The sequence below is a fragment of the Delphinus delphis genome, chromosome 9 (genome assembly GCF_949987515.2).
Source record: "Delphinus delphis chromosome 9, mDelDel1.2, whole genome shotgun sequence".
Classification (NCBI taxonomy): domain Eukaryota; kingdom Metazoa; phylum Chordata; class Mammalia; order Artiodactyla; family Delphinidae; genus Delphinus; species Delphinus delphis.
The window spans coordinates 10,321,432-10,334,477 of NC_082691.1; the positions used below are offsets into that span (position 1 = coordinate 10,321,432).

General features: G+C 43.6%; 1 non-coding gene across 1 annotated transcript; it reads right to left on the reverse strand.

Annotated features, from left to right (window-relative positions):
- Positions 1-9,385: 9,385 nt before the first annotated feature.
- On the reverse strand, positions 9,386-9,515 carry LOC132431460 (small nucleolar RNA SNORA11). Its single transcript, XR_009520760.1, has one exon. It is a non-coding gene; the product is annotated as a small nucleolar RNA SNORA11 (small nucleolar RNA).
- Between the last annotated feature and the right edge of the window lie 3,531 nt (positions 9,516-13,046).

A 13,046-nucleotide genomic window follows, 5' to 3' on the forward strand; every position in this document is an offset into this window, starting at 1 on the left:
TTCCGGATCCTGGAGAAAGACACTCCTGGTGTAAAGCTGGAGGCCAGCTTATTTTGCTTATAATCAGATTTCCATATATTTCCAAGGGAAAGGGAAGGAACTTACAGTTGCAAGTTTCCTAAAGTAGATGCTCTAAGGAAGGCCGGGGTCGTCTCCCCCTTATTTTTACCAGGAGGGTTAAGCCTCCTTGTTAAATTAGTATCTGCCTTTGCAGTGCCCACCAGACAGCAAGCCCTGCAGGGTCAGGACGACACATCCTTGTGCCCAAACAACGACCCTGTCCTTAGGGCTTTCTGGACACTGAGTCAGACTGTGGATGCTCTGTCCTTTCCTTGTGATGCTACACATGAAGGGACCATGGACATGGCCGTTTAGGTGTCTTCTGTGCAAGCATTGAGTGCTTTACACTTCTTTACAGATTTTGAACTGGCTTGAAAATAATTAAAGATGCTTTCATTTGGACACTAAGAAATCCTAAAGGAGTCGATCAATTTATCAGACAATTGTCTACTAATTATATTTTTCTTTTACAAATGGATGGAGGAGAAAGAACTTAAATAGAAGGGTAAATAAAGAAAGGATGATTTTGTCTCTTCAAATCCTTTCTCTGCTTATCTCTGGGGTTATTGTTTCTCTTATAAAAATGTCAGTAAGGGCTTCTTTATCTGTATCTATGTAGTAACAGTGAGACTTATCATTTTTAGCATCTATATGCCAGACGCTCTACATCCATTATTAGTGCTCATTTCCTCCACAATTCTAAGAAAGCAGGATTATTATTCCTCTGAAAGGAACAGAGAAACAGCCTCAGAAAACTCCCTGGGGAGATTCTAAACCAACCCTGCCTGACCCGAGCTCCCAGCTCTCATTGCTCTGGGAAAGTCTACATGACACAGATATTTTCAACAATCAGCTACTGTCCCTTTGACTTTAGGTTTTTTTTGTGATATCACAATTTAACATTTTTATTTTAAGAATCTGAATTTTCCTCTGTGATTTCTCCCACTGCTTCAAAACTGAAAAGAATTCCCTTCCATGATAATAAAATCTAGGTTTTCCTCTAGTTTTGCAAATCTTATTTTTTCCATGAAATGCTTTCATTTAGCTGGATTTAATTTTAGCGCAGGATGCAAGGTGTGGATGCAACATGCCCCCCCCTCGAGATTGCTCTCCACTTGGTCTAAGGACATTCATTAACAAATCCTTCCTTCTAGCCTTTCCTTAGAGACGTACCCTATCTTGCAAGTTTCAGACACTGGTGTGTTTTCATTCTCCTTTGATCTGTGTGTCTATACCTTTGCTTAAATATTCTTTTGCAGGGCTTCCCTGGTGACACAGTGGTTGAGGGTCTGCCTGCCGATGCAGGGGACACGGGTTCGTGCCCCGGTCCGGGAGGATCCCACGTGCCATGGAGTGGCTGGGCCCGTGAGCCATGGCCGCCGAGCCTGCGCGTCCGGAGCCTGTGCTCCACAACGGGAGAGGCCACCACAGTGAGAGGTCCGTGTACCGCAAAAAAAAAAAAAAAAAAAAAAAAAAAATTCTTTTGCAGATTTTAGCTTAGCAGCACTATCTTAAGCAGCTGGAACTCCTGATCATTTCTGTTTTGTTTCAGAAGCTTTGATAATCTTGCACATATGTTTTCCCTTTATCTTTAGGATTTTTTTCTCGAATGTTTCATTCATTCCCAAATCCTTTAAGATGTTTAAAGGGTTGGGTTTGCATTAAGTCCACAGATTACTTTGGGGAAAACAATCACATTTTGCGACATTCTGCCTGCTTGCCCGCGGACACGTGACACATCCCGTCCACGTGGCTTTCTTCCCTTCTGACACCTTCCGGGAGGTCCCTGGTAGCTGGTACAGCTCTCATTAATCTCATTCTTCTGTGCATCGTGTGCTTTTTGTTTCTATCCCCGGGTGAATGCTTTTCTCATCACACTCTGACAGATCTTCCAGGAGAAGTGAATGCTTTTCATTTAACATATTTGCTACGAAGCGATTCTTTTTACCAAACTCTTTTACAAAGTCTGACTGTTTTTGTAGAGACTCTGGAGAACACATGCCCATCACCACCTGCCACAAGGCATCCTCTGACTAGGTGAGACTCCCAGGGCGCCGGCAAGAGTCCAGAGGGGCTCTGGTGACCTTGGCCACGTCCACAACAGCCTGGGGGTGTGGCGGAGACCTGGGGGCGTGTGGCTGGTGAAAGGAGCCCTTAAGCCAGGCTCTTTGGTATCATTCCTTTCCCTGCTTCAGCTGTTCAACAAAGCCCCCCACCATCTAGTCAGTGACACGGAGCCCTCCCATCAGGTGTGACGAGGGGTCACAGATCTGAAGCAGAACCTGCCTCACTGTCAAACCTCACATTTATCTTAAAATTATAAGTGGGGGGAAAAGCTATGACCCACTTTCTCTCCAGAGAATCTGAAGTTAGGGTAGTCAGGCATTCTGCATCTACAAGGTATGACCTGTATTTCATGGTTTTCCTTGCATCCTGTACTACCTATGTCAGGAGACCCTAAATGGTCCATATTCAGCTTTTAACAATAAATTACCAAAAAAATTTGATAGTTAGAGCTAATTTGCCTCCACAGTAATTGAAGCCAGAATCGCTTATGTGGTCCCACAAATAGAAAGCCAGACCTCCACAGACAAAGGTTGGGGATCCCTGGGGGCCTCTCCCGCAGGTGGGATGGGGTTTGGGGAAGGGCAGTGCTGAGAATGGAAAGCACTTATTTCTCACACAGTCAGTGATGTCAGAGTCTCTGAAATGCATCCAGGACAAACCCCCGCCCTGATAGCCCACCCGTGAGCACCAGCCCTCGTCCTGGGACCAGTCCTGAACATGGGGGGTTCTCAAGGCCACTGGTCCTGAGCGCCAGGCCACCAAAACCTTCAGTCAGGTCAGCTGAGCTCTGATGGGGGAGCCTGAGCCCTAGAAATCCAGCTCTCCTGGCAGACAAACAGGAAGTTCCGTCTCTTTGCAACGGGTTCAATTTACTTCCAGTTCACAAGCTCATAATCAATTTCATTGGTTCCACCCCCTGCTTACGGTCAGTTATGAGTTTGGACTTGGGAGGGACAGGGGTGTCCTGGCAGCTGCGAGATTATCTAACTCAGTCTTTTTGATTCTTGCCATGTTCCTATGATTTATACTTTGTGTATTTGGGCCTCAAATGCCAAAATGCAAGTGCAAATTTCCTGATGAGTTTTCTGAACATTGGACATTTCCTAAGCAGAAGGAAAGTTCTCTTGAAGCTCTTGGTTCAGGACACAAGTCAGACATAAATCAGCAGAGATATACGGTTTCCTCAAAGAGTACCAAAGAATGTAATATAACATTTTTTTTTTTGCTTAACAGAAACTCATATGAAGCAGCTCCAGTGATGGCAGCAGAAGCTGTAATGACTCCCACTCTGCTCACAGCCATCAGTCCTTCAGCTCAGATGACTGTCTCACCGTACTGCTGCCAGAAGTATTTTCTGATTCCAACGTTGAAGCCAATTCTCAAGTGCCAGCACGAAATCTCTTGCAATAACAAAAGTGTAACCACGCCATTGACATTACATACATACATGCATGGTCAAAGATCTCAGTGCTTCACCTTTTTACAGCATAGCCACAGACACAAGTCATCACAATGAAGAAAAAAACTTTCCCGCTGCTTGTGCAATATTTTTCTCCTGAAAAAGCCTTGCTTCTACGGCTATTGTGTGTAAGAGCTCTTCCAGCAGAGCCTTGAGTAACAGTGGTGAATTTGTGCAGACCTTCTATTACTGAGTTAGGAGTTCATGAAAACAATTGCACTGCTTTTAGTGGAGATGATACACAAACACATTTGGGGGATATTTGCATAAAGATGCAACGTTTATTCAAAGTTGAAGCAAGGAGGGAACGATACCATGGAAGGTGTGGGCTGTCCTTCCCAGATTCTGCATAATGCTGCTCAGAGAGCATCTGAGGTCCTTTCTATGGACGTCAAAGCCATCGGCATGAAACGGTTCTCTAACTTCAACATCTGTACTGTTCAAACGGAGCAATTGAAGGACTGGGGTGATTTTGTGGCCATTAAGTTGTATTCCATTCTCTCACATTCAAAAATGGTCGGTTCTCATTAGCAGATGCAGTTGAGAGAATCCTGTTCATGTGAAGTGTTGCAATCATACTTCAATTCTGAAGAAAGGCCCCCAAATTCATGCTGATTTTAGAAATGATTTACTGAAACAAGTCTACTTATTTGCTGTTCAGAGTTTTCAAAACCCTTTTAGCAACAGGATTCTGAAAATTGACAGAGCAGCCCACAGTGCTACTGAAGCACTCCTTTAATAAGAAACTTGATGAATCTGTTAAAACAACTTGAAGAACTATTTATTCCTTCAAATGTCAATGCTGTTCTTCAAAGGGGCATTAATTATGAGCAGAAAAGGAAATTCTGACTTAAAATAGCTCATCCTTACGGCACTTGCCATGACCCTGTTTGAAATGGATTTCACCCCTTCGAGCATTCTTCTCTTTTATGTGGATGTTACTAAATACCCTTCCCCTCGAGGGGAGAAGTAGGGCAACGCCGTTGTCCCAAAGAGGAAGGGAACAAAAATGAACTGTTATGCTTGTGTGTTGGGGGCGGGGGGGGGTGGGGGTGGTGAACAACATTTTAAAAAGTCATTGAACAAGAGATGTTATGGAATCCCGAAGAATGGAAAAGCAACTTCTACCAGAGAACGTGCTATGAGGCGCCTCCAGCACTCAAATTCACTGCACAGTTTTCAGAGCTGCCAACGTTCTGCCAGTACATGCTCGGTAGACCAGCTCACAATGCTGGCACTGAGCACGGCTTCTCACTAATAAATAATCAGGGGACGAAGGAATGAAATAAGTGGCATGTAGCCTCTGTAGAAGGTGCATCTCGATGGAAGTGGAAAATGGCAATAATGCAAGGAATTTCATAAGCGAATTCTGCAAAACAATTAACTGATAAGGAGAGCTAAGTCAAGAGGGAAATAGAATTAATTAAAGCGGTATATAACTTAGAGACATAATTTATTTCAGATACACAATGAATAATTTTAGTATGAGGCGTCCCATGTAATATTTTCCCTTGATCTCAATGACCCTACGCATGGGTAATTAGAAATGACTTAAATGGACATCGGTATTCCCCTGTGCTGCTCTGGTGTCACCCCATTCCTACCCGCTCCCTGGACTGTGCCATTCCCAGGGCAACCTTGGCCTTAGCCTCATGTCTGTGGAAGGACAGAGCTGCAGGCTGCCTCTTGGGAAATGGGCCTGAGAATCCCATCCAGGGTCTTCCTAGAGAGCTGCACGAGGGGCCACCATCCAGGCCGGGCGAGGTCCAGTGGCAGACACAGTGGCCAGGACGGAGGGCAGAACTGAAGTCTCCTCTCTTTAAACCGCCAGAGAGAGCACAGCCTCCAGCACCTGTGCCCATGGGGACCCGTGGATGCCTGTCCGGGGACAGGGCAGAGCAGAACCCCGTGGGCCTCAGAATCAGGCCTGGCTGTGTTCCTTACTCTCTCTTTCTTTTTTAATTTGAATTTTATTGTGACAAGAGCACTTACAATGAGCTCTACCCTCCGAGCGAATGTTTATGTGTACAATTCAGTACTGCGGACCTTAGGCACAGTGGTGTCCAGCGGATCTTGGGACCTCATTCATTTTGTTCAACTGAGTCTTTATGCCCCCTGATGAGTAACTCCCCATCCCCCTGCCGCAGCCCCCAGCAATCTCTTATCCACTTCCTGTCTCCATGAGTGTGAAGTGGAATGGTGCAGTATTGTCCTCCTGAGTCTGGCTTATTTCACGTAGTGTAATGACCTCAAGGTTCAGAGCATGTGAATTGCCTACCTTTTTAATGCTTGATTGATGTTCCGTGGTGTGGATGGACCACATTGTCTAGCGTATAGGTGTGGCCTTGGGCACTTACCTGGCCTGTGTACGCTGAGATCCCTGTCCTCACAGTGCCGTCCTAACCCTGATCTGAAGGTGGTGCTGCTACTTGATGTATTCAAACCTGTTATTAAGTGAAATCTTCATGGTCTATTACTTCCCAGATTCGACTCAAAAAATCGTCTCTTTCCTGTGATTTATGTGCTAGCCAGGAACCCCGGCTTCACTGAAGTCTTAAGGCTGTGTGCAAGGAAGAGCAGAACCTTCCAGGCCTTTCCTACCAGGTTAGTGATTATTTCTTAGAGGCCCTTTACCTGGAGGGCCCTGGGTACAGGCTGCCGTGTTTGCTCTGTTCCGCTTTCACCTCTTCCCTGATGCTACATTTCCTAGAGACAAGGATGGCCTTGATATGGAAAAAAATAGTAGCCCAAACCTGTTCGTAAGCATGACTGGTAATCAAATGTTTTTACCAACTTCCTAAAGTGTGAGCAGAAATTATTCTTAAAGTCTCCAATTTAGAAAAAAATTAATAAAAAAATCTGACAGTCAAGATTTATATGTTCCCCAAGATTTATATGCAGAGGATTTTCCTTCTCCACTTTCTTCCTTTAGAACATTTCAAAAGAGTTTTGAAAATAGTTTATGTATGTGTATATATATACATATATATTTTTTGTTGTTGTTGTTGCTGTTGTTCAGAACAATTGAAAAGTTCAATCGCTCAGCTGCCTTTTCCTAACCCCTTCCCGCTGTGAGGATCACGTGACAGAGTCTGGAGAGCACCGAGAGGTGAGCAGAAGTTAGCTGTGTGTTCCTGCCTGGAAGGTGATGTGATGGCTAGAGCCGCAGTGGCCACGCTGTGGTATGAGGAACAGGTCAGGACAATTGTTAAAATGGCTGCCCTGACACTTTTGAGCTGCTGAGCCAAGCTCTGACTTGTTGTTGTTTTATTTAAGCCACTAGAGCTCTTCTTCTATTACTTACAGCTGAAAATATTCCAGAGTCTAACAACAGGTCATGGACATTGCAGGTACAGACGACAGTAGTGCCTGGCAAATGGCATGTCCTGTGTAGGGGACGTAGACAAGGGTGTGACACAAGTGGCCAGATAGTGAAAACCCTGAAGAACTCAGGCTAAATTCTGCAGGGTACTGGAATCCTGAAAACACACACCCTTTTTATTTTAAAAAGCATATTCAGTCTTAAAAGGAAACTACCGCCATATTTTAAAGTATACTTGAAAGCACATTGTGTTCAATTTTCAGAATCTTAAACTGACATGATACCGAATTCAAGAGTGAAAACTAAATGAAAGCTGTATCTGGAAAGGCAAATATGGAGAACGTGTTCCAGGCTACACTTTAGAACACAAATATTTTGATGCTCGTAATGCAGCCCGTAGGTCGACGTGTATTTCCCCCTCTCTGTTCGCTGAAATTAACGGGCATGTTTTGGCACATCAAGCGAAATAACAAACTCCTTAATTCGCTTTGTGAGAGCCATTCAGGCTGTTAACAGGCAAAATGCTATTTGACAACCTGTAATTAGAGGAACTGCTCCCAGCCTGCACCAGGAGTACAGGGACCCATCACTCTTGGTCCTTTGTAATAAGAAGAAAGAATGCTCGTGAACCCACAAACACGCTGCAAACGAACACTGAGTCATCAGCAAAGGACGTGCTTCAGAATCCCCGCAGATGGGTGTGGGGTAGTTGGCTGATTGCAGTTTCTTGTGAAATTACTGGGCGTGTGAGCTATTAGGTGACAGTGTGAGCTGATAGACTTCGCCGTCGACGCATTAGGGTTTAACTGGCAGAAATCCTGTTTTCCTTTGGTGACAATCCTGAGAAGTAAGTGATTGTAGAGTGTGTCCTGCATGCCATCCTCCTGCCAGTCCCATCTATAACCAAGCTGGCTCCAGCTGGGTGGGGGGCGCCACAGAGCGGACTGTGGGAGCCACAGAGCATGCCTGCGGGACTCTGGCTTCAACACTCTACTACATGCTTCGTGCCTCAGTTTCCTCCCTTACAGTCGCAGATTACACAAGGTAACCCCTGAAGAGAACTCACCACCTCCTGCCATGTGCCATGTGTCAGTTTCTCAACAGCCTGAGAGCTGTGCTCTGTACCCTCAGAGTCCATTGTCTCCCTTGCTATTTCTGCTTCTGTGCTGCTCATCATCTTACGGAATCACAGCAACTCCCACACATCTCACTACAGGGCAGTTCTTAGATGTGAGGGGTCATCCAGGCCGTGCCCCTTCTACCAGTCAGTCTTTTGGGAGCTCACGGGCCACACATCTAACCTGCTATTTCCCAGGGGACACTGGAGTGACTCTCGTGATAATCAGGCTATGTAATTTCATTGGTTAGGACCCACCCTCAGTCCCCTCACTGTAGCTTGTCCTCTGGTCAGGTGGTAAATCCTCCAGGCCCTCAGGGAAATCTCACTGTTCTCATGAGGCTGAAGACAAGTCATACCATTGAACTTGTGATACAAAATTTGGACAAACTTATATGTATTTTCTTGTCCTCATGGAATTATCTCCAAATAGTTAATCAAGTTTGCAGATGCAATTAGATGGATTGGTATGGTGTGGGTTCAGATGGCCTGGGAGGATGGGTACCAGCCCTGGACCTAAGAATGATAATGTTTTTTTTAAGGTTAATTTGTGCTTTTATTTGCCAGTATAACTTAATTACAGTGATCAGAAAACTTTCTTGATCTAAAAAATACATTTTACACCACAATCCAACAAACACATATCTAATATGTATACATATAGAAAAGTGAAACAAAAGTTTTGCCAAAAACTTCTACCCCGAGTGTTAATTTTTTTTTGAGACTTTTTTTTCTAAAGCAGTTTTAGGTTTACTACAAAATTGACAGGAAAGTACAGAAATTCCCCGTATACCCCCTCCCCTCACATGCATAGCCATTATCAACAGAGTGGTACCTTTTTTTTTTTTTTAAGCCAGTGATGGACTGCATTGACACATAATCACCAAAGTCCACAGTTCATCTTAGGGTTCACTATAATGAAGTGAACAGTGTTGCACATTCTATGGGTTTGGACAAAAGTATGATGACATATATCCATCATTATAATGTCATTCAAAGTACTTTCATTGCTTATAAAAACTTCCGTACTCTGTGTATTCATCTCTCCTCTCCCCCCAATCTCCTGGCAACCACTGATCTTTTTACTGTGGTTATTGTCTCCATATATTTCCCTATATAGGGAAAACTATATTCCCTATATATAGGTTCCCTATATATAGAACCTATTTTTCTTTTTCTTTTTTTTCAAAAAGAGAGGTTCTAAGCCTTTATGTCTGTAAGACCACTCATGGTCCACCCATGCACAGACCAGACAGGCTCTAGGCGGCAAACTCCCCCACTAAATACTGTAGCTTTTCTTTCAATATTGAGCCCTGTCCCACTAGTCCTGTGCAACAGCCACGTGGAGGTGCAGAGGGACACGGGTTGGGTATTTGTTCATAGGAAGGCCACAAGTTTTGTGTCCCTTGTCACAGTGCAGCCAGATTCCTGTTGGTTATGCTGTAAACAGAGGAGCTGTTTCTTCAGACCCCCTGCTCTGAGCACACCCCAACCTTAACGGTCTTGAACAAGCTATCATGTCTAATTGGAATAAAGGCAAGTCTTGAGATTTGCCCTCCGAAAGTGCCCAACGTGACAAACCGTAGATGAGGAGAAAGGATGCCAGAGCAGCTGAACAGGGCTCTCACCAACCAAAGTGGAGACAAGCAAACATCGGAAAGGAGAGTAACCATGGTTGACTGAAACACATTCAACCTATAAAAATCCATGAGCTCATAATAATTCTCAAAGAGAGCAAACACACAAACAAAAACCCTTCCCTAACTTGCCTTCTTTAGAACCAAGAGTTATACCAATGCTTTCCTCTGAAAATTCAGTTAGGCAGGGGGAAGAATGAAGGCCTTATTCACCTTTCCTGCAGAATCCATATTTGGGGTTACTAAGCAGCCCCAGCTGATAAGAAAAAGATCTTCTGTATGGAATTAGGCGAGCTAATAACCACAGGTGATAAGATGAGAAAATCCCCTTTCATAGCTCCTGATGAAATAACTCAGGGCCTTGAGGTAGACGGGGCTAGATACACTCAGAGTTCCAGATGTGCACCCCAATAGCTTTCAGCTCCTAAACCCAGAGAGCTACCTGAGCAAAAGGGACAGTCAGGCAGCCTGTGGAACCCCGATATGGTTTCCTGTTTAAATTGTTCAGACATAACCACCTCAGGGCTTAGGGACCTCCTTTCCAGAGACAGGAAACAGTGAGCCATTAAACCACTGCAGGACAGTCAGACCCACCAGAGGACAGATCCTCTACAAGACAACTGATCTGACCTCTTCAACAATATAGTGAAAAAGGGAAGTGAGGGAGGAGTCCATTTAGCTTAAAAGTGATACAAGAAATAAAAACTCAAAAATTCTGTCCTTCATCTGCATGAACCATATTTTAAAGATATCTTGGAAATAACAGGAGACACTTGACTTTCTAATAAGTATGAGATGATGACAAAGAATGATTGTTCATTTTCTTAGGTGTGGAAAATAGGATTGGTATTATATAGGAAAGGGTACTTGATTTTTAGAGGAGGACATTAAAGTAATTAGGGTTAAATGCCACAATGTATGTTATTTAGTTTAAAATACTTCAGCTAAAAACAACAGTTGTAGCGATATAACAAAATGTTAACAGTGAAATCTAGGCGGTGGGTATATGGATATTCATTTTAATATCCACTGTATGTTTGAAACATTTCAAAATAAAAAGTGGAAAAAAAAAGGTAAAAGATACATGGCTTAACAGCAGCTCCTTAAGCAAAAGATGTGGTGATTCTGTGTAGGACAAGAGATGAGAGCTGGTGTATCACCAGCAAGGTGGCAGCAACCCCCGGGCACATCCCTGGAAATAGGGTTTGCAGACATAGAACAGTGGTCATCCTGCAGGTGAAGAACTGGAAGAGACATTTGGGAAAGATACTTGGAACCACACTCTAGAACAGAAGTGACAAATAGATCTTGGATGGTGGCCGCCATGCTGAGCATCTTCCCAGACCATCCTTCAGGTCAATGGGAAGAGTGCTCTGAGCAATGGGTGATGGACCATCCTTTCGCCTTTCTGAAATCCGGACCTTTATGGACCCACAACATATATGAGGGGAGAAGTTAGAGAGGCAAGAATCTATACCAAGTGAGTTTAAAAAGAAAGAAGGTTAGGGTTTGATATGCAAAATAATGTTAGCGACATGCAAATGACCTGAGAAGAGGTGCCCAGGTTGTATAGGAACCTTCTACACAGCAAGGGCCCAGCCTGGAGGACACAGCCCATCCACCCAGTTCCTGGAGGACAGAGAATACCCTTGTCCACCCCAGGCAGAACCTCTCCGTGGTGGGAAAGGGAGATGCCAGAGAAAAGAGAGGAACTCAGTCCATTCTTGGAAAGAAGGCTAGAGGAGGATGTTCAGGTGCACACGTGCACGTGCACACGGACGTTTGTGTCTTCCTATTACGTTTGTGTTTTTATTTCCTTGATTTCTGCTCGCATATTTTTTATCCCCTTCCTTCTGCTTGCTTTGTGTTTATTCTGCACTTCTTTTTCTAGGTTCTTGAGGTGGTAGCTCTGATTATTGATCGGAGACTTCTCTTCTCATGCAGGTATGAGGCTTCTAGTGCAGCCTCCAACAGCTAACTATCAAAATGAAAAGTCTGATCATTTTTATTTTCATTTGGTTAAAAGTATTCTGAAGTTTCTCTGGACTCTGATTCATGGATGATTTAGAAGTGTGTTCTTTACTCTCCATCTGTCTGGGGATTTTTCACTCCTCTTTCTGTTACTTCTAGTTTAATTCTTTTGTTGTCAGAACATACTTTGTGTGATTTCTATTCTTTTAAATCAGTTAAGGTGTGTTCTAAGGCTGAGAATGTGGTCTACCTTGGTGAACGCTCCATGTGAGCTTGAGAAGAGTGTGTATTCTGCTGTTGGATGGAGAACTCTCTCAATTTCAATTAGGTCAAGTTGATTGATAGTGTTTAACAGATCATCTGATTTCCTGCCTCCTTGATCAATTACTGACAGAAGCATGTTGTAGTTTCAGCTACAAAAATGGATTTGTACATTCTCATTTCAGTTCTATTAGTCTTGCTCTATATATTTTGACATATTTTTAATGTATTGTGAGGTTCATGCATGCTTAGTGCTGTTATAGCTTCTTAGAGAATCTCTCATGTTACTCTTCATTCCTGATAATCTTTCTTGTTCTGAAATCTGTATTGTCTGAAATTAATACAGTTCCTCAAGCTTTTGTTTGATTAGTGTTCTTTTGATTAGTAGCATGGTATTTCTTTCTCTGTTTCATTCTTTAGGGAGATTTTCTATCTAAATATTTATATTTAAGTGGGTTTGCTGTAGACAACATAGTTGGGTTTGGCTTTATGTCCACTCTGCAAACCTCCGTCTGTTAATTGGTGTGCTTAGACAACTCATATTTTAAATGACTATTAATACAGATGGATTGGTATCTACTATCTTTGTAACTGTTTTATAGTCACCTTATTTGCTCTTTTTTCCCTATTGGTGCATTTTGTGAGTTCAGCTGAGCATTTTATATTATTGTATTTTCATATTTTCTTAGCATATCATTTATACTTCTTGAAAAATTTTTAGTTTTTGGCCTAGAGAGTACACTATATAGAGAGATATAGATATATATAGATATATATAGTTTTTTTTTTTTTTTTTTTTGCTGTACGCGGACCTCTCACTGTTGTGGCCTCTCCCGTTGCGGAGCACAGGCTCCGGACGCGCAGGCTCAGCGGCCATGGCTCACGGGCCCAGCCGCTCCGCGGCATGTGGGATCTTCCCGGACCGGGGCACGAACCCGTGTCCCCTGCATCGGCAGGCGGACTCTCAACCACTGCGCCACCAGGGAAGCCCACACTATACATTTTTAACTAACCTTAGTCTGCCTTCAAAACAACACTCTACAGCTCCATGTGGTACAGGTACTGGCTATTCCCACATTTTCCCTCCTCGTTCTCCTGTCATTGTCATCATTCACCTCACTTAGTCACCCAATACATTGTTATTATTACTGG